The sequence below is a fragment of the Bison bison genome, unplaced genomic scaffold (genome assembly GCF_000754665.1).
Source record: "Bison bison bison isolate TAMUID 2011002044 unplaced genomic scaffold, Bison_UMD1.0 scf7180017864464, whole genome shotgun sequence".
NCBI classification, from domain to species: domain Eukaryota; kingdom Metazoa; phylum Chordata; class Mammalia; order Artiodactyla; family Bovidae; genus Bison; species Bison bison.
The window spans coordinates 6,114,120-6,121,975 of NW_011495025.1; the positions used below are offsets into that span (position 1 = coordinate 6,114,120).

The window sequence follows — 7,856 nt, forward strand, 5'->3', positions numbered from 1 at the left end:
GGGGCCAGAAAGCCCTAAAGCAGCCGCTAGACCAAAAGAATTTCTGTTCCTGAAAAGAGAATATAACTGAATAAAGATAATTACATATTTCCTTAATCACTTTGCAGAGCTTCTATTTTTCTATCATTTTCTTCTCTTCAAGTAGGAAAGGATTGTTTGTTTCTGAAAGGCCCAACATACTCTACCTAGAAAGAATTCAAGCAAGCCAGTCCTCTGCTGCAAGAATAACAGGTATTGATTATATTTCTCAGTGTACCATTTGGGTACAAAGGATGATTTTGCTATAGATGGTCAGGAATCAGCAGTGTGAGCATGAAGTTGTTCAGCCACAGTTGCCACATGTATCATGAGTCTGCAGTAGTTTTGTTACATCTTCAGTACCTTTTAGGTTCTGGATCTGTTGGCCTCTTTGGCAGAACAAGAAAGTGACATTTTATTGTATTTGTTCTGCTGCCTACAAATTAAGGGGGTGATTGACAGTGTTTTGAAGGAATAGAGGACTTTGTTTGCTTTTGGTGAAAAACTTTTTATTCTCTCCATAATAGAATGAATAATTGCATGGTTTTAGAGGATTAGGATGCTGATAGGAATATTTGATTTCATAATTTTAAGAGTAGTTGGTGCTATATGGAAATAAGCTTGAAATCCAGATCTTAAGCTGCTATAAAATTTGTCAGTTAAATACAGAATATGTTTGTGATTCCATGGAACAGGAAGGCCAGGCTGGCCTAAACAGTGCTACTCAGCTTCTTAAGAGTGCTGCCAGTTCTTTGTTTTGGCTTTGTTTTCTTAAAGGTGCTTCCTCTTTGGCCAGGGGCTCTTCACCCTTTCCTGAAGCACGTCTACCAGTTGGGACACATTAGGAAATGGCCCCCAAATCTATTTCCTTCAACTTGCACTGGCAGAGAACCAGACAGCCTGTCCCCTTTCCTGAAACACAATCACCAAAGTTGTTTGTGTCTTGGGCTCTTTTCTACAAAGTCTTGAAAAATCTTCCCGAGACCTCAGCAGATTGCAATATACCAGTTTATCGCTGTGTGCATTATCCCTCTAGATATGAGTTGCTTGACTCTCTCTGAGCTTTGTTTGGCAAAACCAAGATTCTAATATTAAAATACATAAACATTAAACCTTTTGGGCATGCATTCCAATTACATTTTGAGTTGCAAATGTTCTTTTCTCTCTTGGAAAAGTAGGGGTCTAAACTTTTCTTTTCACACTACCTTCTGATATACATGCTAATTCCAACTCATTTGGTATAAAAAGAAAATATGAAAATATAAACAATGCACATACTTGATTCTGAAAATTTACTCCCCTCCTTCACTTTCACAAACATACTCTTATCTTTCCTTTGGATGTGATAATCTATCCCATCACTTCTTCCTTTACAATGCTTAAGAAATATGACTGAGTTTAGCCCTTTATTACTTTATTTTTGGGCTGTTTTCTAGCTACTGTATTCTCTGCCAACAATGCTCACTCCTTTAATCCAACCTAAACCCTCCTACACCTTATCCCTAGTATAATCTTTATTCCAGAGCCACCAAACTATTTCACCTATCATTACTGTTGAAAAACCATTCATTGTTCTCCCTGTGGAAAGAATCAAGTCCAAATTTCTGAGCCTGAGAAACATGGCATCACAACCTGGGGCTTAGAGGCTGTTTCCCACTCTTCTTTTTAAAAAACATTTATTTATTTGGCTGCGAGAGGTCTTAATTGTGGCATGTGGCTTTCAGTTCCTTGACCAGGGATGGAACTCGAGCCACCTGCCTTGGGAGCATGGAGTCTTAGCCACTGGACCACCAGAGAAGTCCTTCCCTCTCTTCTTTTTTAAAGATCTGGGCTGCAATGCGAGAGAGTTAACTTGCATCTCACTATCATCTCTGTTATTTTCTTATCATCTCACTTTCATCTTTTGGCACACTCTTACTTCTCAGACCTTTCCCCATTCTTACATCTTCAAATCTAATGTATTTTTCAAGGCCAAGATTTTTTAAGACGAGCTGCCTCCGTGAAGCTTTTCTGACCCCTGTAGCCTGCAGCCATCTCTTACTTTGAGATCTTAATGCTTAATCTCACTTCCATTAATTTGGCCACTTATCACTTACTTTCTCTTGTATGTCTTCAGAAGCACTGTCTCATATTATCACTTCACTTTGGGATGCTTTTATCTTGTCCCCTCAACTAAATCATTAGCTCCTTCATTCGTTTATTAATATTTACTGTGTTTACTGCCGTGCTGTGCCTAGTCACTCAGTCATGTCTGACTCTTTGCAACCCCATGGACTCTAGCAGTGTCAGGCATGATGCTCTAGTGGAGAGTCCTGCCACACTCTTCATCACCCAATGGGGAAATCTGTCAAAGGTTTTAAAGTATATTAAAAGGATAATTTTTATTAACTTATCCTGGGTCTTTAACACCATGGAGTTACCGGCTATTACATGAGGCCAGTTGGACTCCCTACCTACTGGTGCTTTTATAAAAGTTGTATTTTAATATCACCATTAGAAGCAGATTCTGTAAGTGAGGTGGTGTAATGTGGTTAACTAGTAAGTGGTATAAACAAGGCTGGATCCTAGGCTCCTTTTTAACTGAAATCTAAGTGACATGAAACTGTGGTTGATTTGAACAAATGCCCTTCTTCCACTGAGACCAGGACAAGCAGCCTGCTATGGGCTGATGAGATATACTAAATATGAACTATTTTGATCCCCTCAAGGGACTTTGGGGAGGGGGGCTGAAAGACCTCTTCAAAAGTTTACTCGAGTTTTAGAAATTAATATTTGGCGATCAAAGTTGTAAATTCAAACCTCTAGTTTTCCTTAAGTCTATAAATTCAATTTACCAATGCTATTGCTCTATTTATAAGTCTAGCAGATTTTATTATTTACTTCTAATAGATCTTTCAATGGTGTTTGATCTAATTTATAAACTTAGTTAATTTAACACTTCCAAATACTTTGTATGTGGAGGAAAAATATTCAATTTCTCTAGTGTGTTGGGAGACCCCTAGACTACCGTCACCTTCAGATTCACTGGAAGGATTTATAGAACTCAATGTATAGGTCTACTCATAGCTAAGATTTATTACAGGAACATAGTAAAGATACACAGATAGTAAGGGAAAGACAAAGGCTGAGTCTGGAGGACGCCATCTATAAGCTCTCTTATGCTTTTCTGCTCTCACAAGGGGTCACACAGTACATGCTATTCCCCCAGCAATAGAAACTCTGCAACATGTGTGCAGTATTTTTTAAATGTTAATTTTATTTTGGAGTATAGTTTATTTACAATGTTTCATTAGTTTTATGTGTGTGGCAAAATGATTCAGTTACTCATATACATATAATCCATTCATTTTAAGATTTTTTTCCCAGGTAGGTTATTTCAGAGTATTGAGTAGAGTTCCCCATGCTGTGCAGTAGGTCCTTGTTCTGGTGTGCAGTATTTTGGCCTGGGGAAACCACTAGGGAAAAACTAGAGCCCAAGGTTTTTCTTGGGAGCTGAGTATGTAGGCATTCATGCTCTGCCTAGCATGAACCAGAATTCCATACTCCCAGAAGGTGAGCAGGCATTCTGCATAAACCATATTGCTTGCACAACCAGTTTAGGCAAAGTGAACCATCCTTATCAGTTAACTGTTGCATGAGAATACTCGGTGACTTAACTTCCAAATCCCAACCAAGGGCCAATCTTGAGAGCAGGCCTTTCTAAGGATAGCAGACTCAGACCTGCTGTGTTACTTCTATTTTCTAATTTAAAAAACTAAGTTTTCCCAATTGCTCAAATAATGCATATGAAGCAAATAATTGAAATTATAAATACGATAAACTGAGTTCTTTTAAATATCCTATTATTTTCTACAAACTTAGTAGGATTTCAACTTTAAATCAAAAGCCTAAATCACTTATTTAATTACATACTTGAAATTGGACAGACAAGATTGATCTTATACTCTAATGGGTCAAATTCTATTAAATAATGTAACTATATAAAATTTCTTTTTTTATGTATAAACAAGACACAAAAATTCTTTAATATCAAAGTATTAACATAGATCTGATTATCTTAAACATTTCTATGATTACTCCCAATCCTTCCTAGAATGAAAGATGCTTTAACACTAAGGAAACTATATCACTCTTAACACTAAGCTAGTAAGGTAGCCTGACCTGGAACTGGAGATTTCTGCAGAGGTTGACTCCTTGCCCTGACCATGAATCGTAGTTGATTAGGTAACTTTAAAATGAGTTATTATCATGTCCCTGCATTTAGGTTATATATTAGCTAATTCTTCTGATTGCTGACTGAAGTCTACAATTTACCCTAGGTTAAGCATTGACTGGAAAAGGCTTTTTAAAAAAAAAAAATTGTGGGAGAGAGAGACCTTAATGTAATTGTTATTTTGGTCTAAATTTAAAGCTTTTTGAACTTAAAGGAATTCTTCATTCTTTCATATTGTTGCTATCTTTTAAGACAACAGTTTTTTAGAATATTTATTAGAATACTGAGAGTCAGTTCCTAGGCAGGTTGATAAGAAGTCCGGGAGGAGGAGAAAAGGATCTGGGACTCTCAAGGAGAAAAGGCAAATGTTTTTTTCTATATGTCTTAGTCAATATAACAATGTAACATGCTCAAAAGACATATTTCTCCTTAACAAGAACCTTCTGACTAATCTTTATCTTAAAATGTGTATTATGGGAGTGGGTCTGGTAAGATCTTTCTATTGTTAGTTCTAATCCTGTCATCTTAAAATGTAAATTGTGGGAGTGGGTCTAGTAAGATCTTTACAACCTTGAAACATTCTTTTGATTTATTGAAAAAGTATATAACTCCCTTTTCTAAGACTAGCAAGTGGGGCACTCTCCATCACCCTTTTGATGTCTGTGTCAGAAGCTTTCTCTGTCCCTTTTTCACTTTAATAAAACTCTGCTACACAATGCTCTTGAGTGATCAAGCCCGGTCCCTGGTCCCAAAGCTAAATCATCTTTGGAGATCGTGAATCCGTCATCGTTCACCATGAGCTATCAATACTGGATATGTGTTATGGTTTTACCTATGTAGTCACAACTTTCAAAGTAATTTTTCCCCTAATTTTTTAATATATTAAAAAAAAAGAAAACAGTTGTAGGTTCACAGCAAAATTGAATGGAAGATAGACAGATTTTCCATATATCCTCTGCTCACTACCCCAAACGTACTCTCCTCCATTATCAATAGCCCCCACCAGAGTGGTTCATTTGTTCCAACCAGTGAACCTACACGGATTCATCGTCTCCCCAAGTCCATCGTTTACATTAGGGTTTACTCTTGGTGGTGGACATTTTATGTGTCCATAGACTCTGACAAATGCAGCCATCACTGTAGGGTCACACAGAAAGGTTGCCCTGCCCTAAAAATCCTCTGTGCTCCACATTCTTCCCTGTCTCACTGCACCTGGCAACCACTGACTTTTTACTGTCTGCATGCTTTTACCTTTCCCTGAGTGTCATGTACTTGGAATCATACAGTATGTAGCCTTTACATAGTGGCTTCTTTGACTTAGTAATATGCATTGAAGTTTCCTCCTTGTCTTTTCATGGTTTGATAGCTCCTTTCTTTTTGACACTGAATAATATTTCATTGTCCAGTTGTACCACAGTTTATTTATCCGTTAACCAATTGAAGGATATCTTGGTTGCTTCCAGGTTTTGACAGTTAATAACTACAGCTGCTCTAATCATCTGTGTTCGAGTTTTGGTGAGGACTTAACTTTTCAGCTCATTTGGGTAAATACTGAGGAATGTGATTGCTAGATCTGGTGGTAAGGGTATGTTTAATTTTATAAGAAACTGTGACAGTCTTCCAAAGTGGCTGTATCAATGTGAATTTCCACCAGCAATGAATGAAAGTTCCTGTACAGTATTTGATATTGTTTTAGAGTTTGACTTTTTTTTTTTTTGGCCACCTGATGTGAGCAGGATCTTAGTTCCCTGACCAGGGATTGAAACCAGTCCCTGGCAGTGAAAGAGCTGAGTCCCAACCACTGGACTGCTAGAGAATGTGCTGGAGTTTGGCCTTTTTAATAGGTGTGTAACGGTATCTCATTCTTGTTTTAATTTGCACTTCCATAATGACATGATGTAGAACATCTGTTCATATGCTTATTTGCTGCCTGTGTATATATCCTCTTTGGTGAGGTGTTTGTTCAGGTGTTTGGTCCATTTTTTAATGTGGTTTGTTCTCTTTTTTGTTGTTTTGTTGTTGTTTTGTTGTTGTTGTTGCTAAGTTATCTCTGACTCTTTTGCAACTCCATGGACTATAGCCCGCCAGGCTCCTCTGTCCATGGGGTTTCCCAGGCAAGAATACTGGAGTGGGTTGCTATGACCTTCTTCAGGGAATCTTCCTGACTTAGGGATCAAACCTGCATCTCCTGCATTACAAGTTTGTTGTCTTAGTATTGAGTTTTAAGAGTTCTTTAGTAAGATGCTCTTTTCCTATGGCCTCTTTCAAGATTGTTTTCTTTGTCTTTGATTTTCTGCAGTTTGAATATGACATGTCCAGGTGTAGTTTACTTGACATTTATTCTCCCTGGTGTTCTCTGAGCTTCTTGTGGTTTGTGATGAATGGTTTTAAATGCCAATTTCTGTCCTCAACAGTGATGGCAAACACATTTTTTTTTGATGTGTTTCTATGTCTGAATTGGTTACCAAATGATTAATTGATGCTCAAGTAGCAATAATTAGTACTTGGTAGTATTGGGGAAGGGGAAATTTCTTGAGTTCTTTTTACTGGTCTAATAACTGAATTGACATAAGACAGATTAACAAGAGAATAAAACAATTTAATTTGTATGCATGAAGGGTCTCTAGAAATGGGACCGCCTGAAGCAACTGAAGCAGGCTGTTGATATATAAAGACCAAGAAATAACTATTTGCAAAGATTTAACAAAACAATTGGGTTTATGCATGGCGTATCAGATTAATGAAGAAATAACAAAGTTTACACAGCTTTCTTAGCCTCAAATTCCCCAACTCTCTTGACAAGACTGCTTTCTATTCTCCTGGTATAGGGAGGGAACGTTCATGGAGGAGATTCATTTCCCACTGAAGGGAGAAAGAGGAGGGTCTGAGGTTTTTTAAAATATTTTTTCCCACCAGCTATTTTTCATGGAACTTTAATTCAGTGTAATCATCATGCCATTGAGGCATATTCTGTGGTAGCCTGCCCTAGACCCCAGTACTAAACTGTACTGAGGTAAGAACAACTTAGTTAAGATGCTGGCTTCACTTTGCAGGCTCAGAAATTGGATCTTTTCACTGTGTACTTATGCTAGGTTGGAACTCATAGTTGCTGATTCATGACAGTTAAACTCAAGAAGCTGAGGTGATCAGCTTGAATCAGAATGATAATTAATTGATTCTCTTAAGGGACACTCCTTCCTATGACAGAAGTACTCAGGTCACCTATACAGTCACTTCTGGGTATGAGAGTAAAGATAAGTGTATACGCTTGAGAGATGTTTCATCCAAGTAATGGAAAATGCTTGTGTCAGCTGTCTCAACCTATGACAGAGGAAAACATCTTTAGGAACTGGGTGTTTCATGTTGCCCTGCTCTAACGTTGAAAATGTAGTTAAATATTCTCAAACTCTAATAATTGTGACTAGTAACGATAAAGACATGGCTTATCATTTATCATCAGTTCAGTTCAGTCGCTCAGTCATGTCTGACTCTTTGCAACCCCATGAATCGCAGCATACCAGGCCTCCCTGTCCATCACCAACTCCCGGAGTTCACCCAAACTCATGTGCATCGAGTCAGTGATGCCATCCAGCCATCTCATCCTCTGTCGTCCCCTTCTCCTCCT

At 37.9% G+C, this 7,856-nt stretch overlaps 1 protein-coding gene across 6 annotated transcripts in view; it reads left to right on the forward strand.

The window, feature by feature from the left end:
* Positions 1-7,856, forward strand: part of ABCG2 (ATP-binding cassette, sub-family G (WHITE), member 2 (Junior blood group)) — a 128,901-nt gene that overhangs the window by 20,545 nt on the left and 100,500 nt on the right. Inside the window, exon 1 of one of the 6 annotated variants that reach the window (XM_010860190.1) lies at positions 136-231. The exons of the other annotated variants lie outside the window; for them this stretch is intronic. The gene's annotated coding sequence lies outside the window, so the exon portion shown is untranslated. Of the gene's footprint in view, positions 1-135; positions 232-7,856 lie in introns of those variants that run through there. 6 annotated transcript variants of the gene reach the window in all.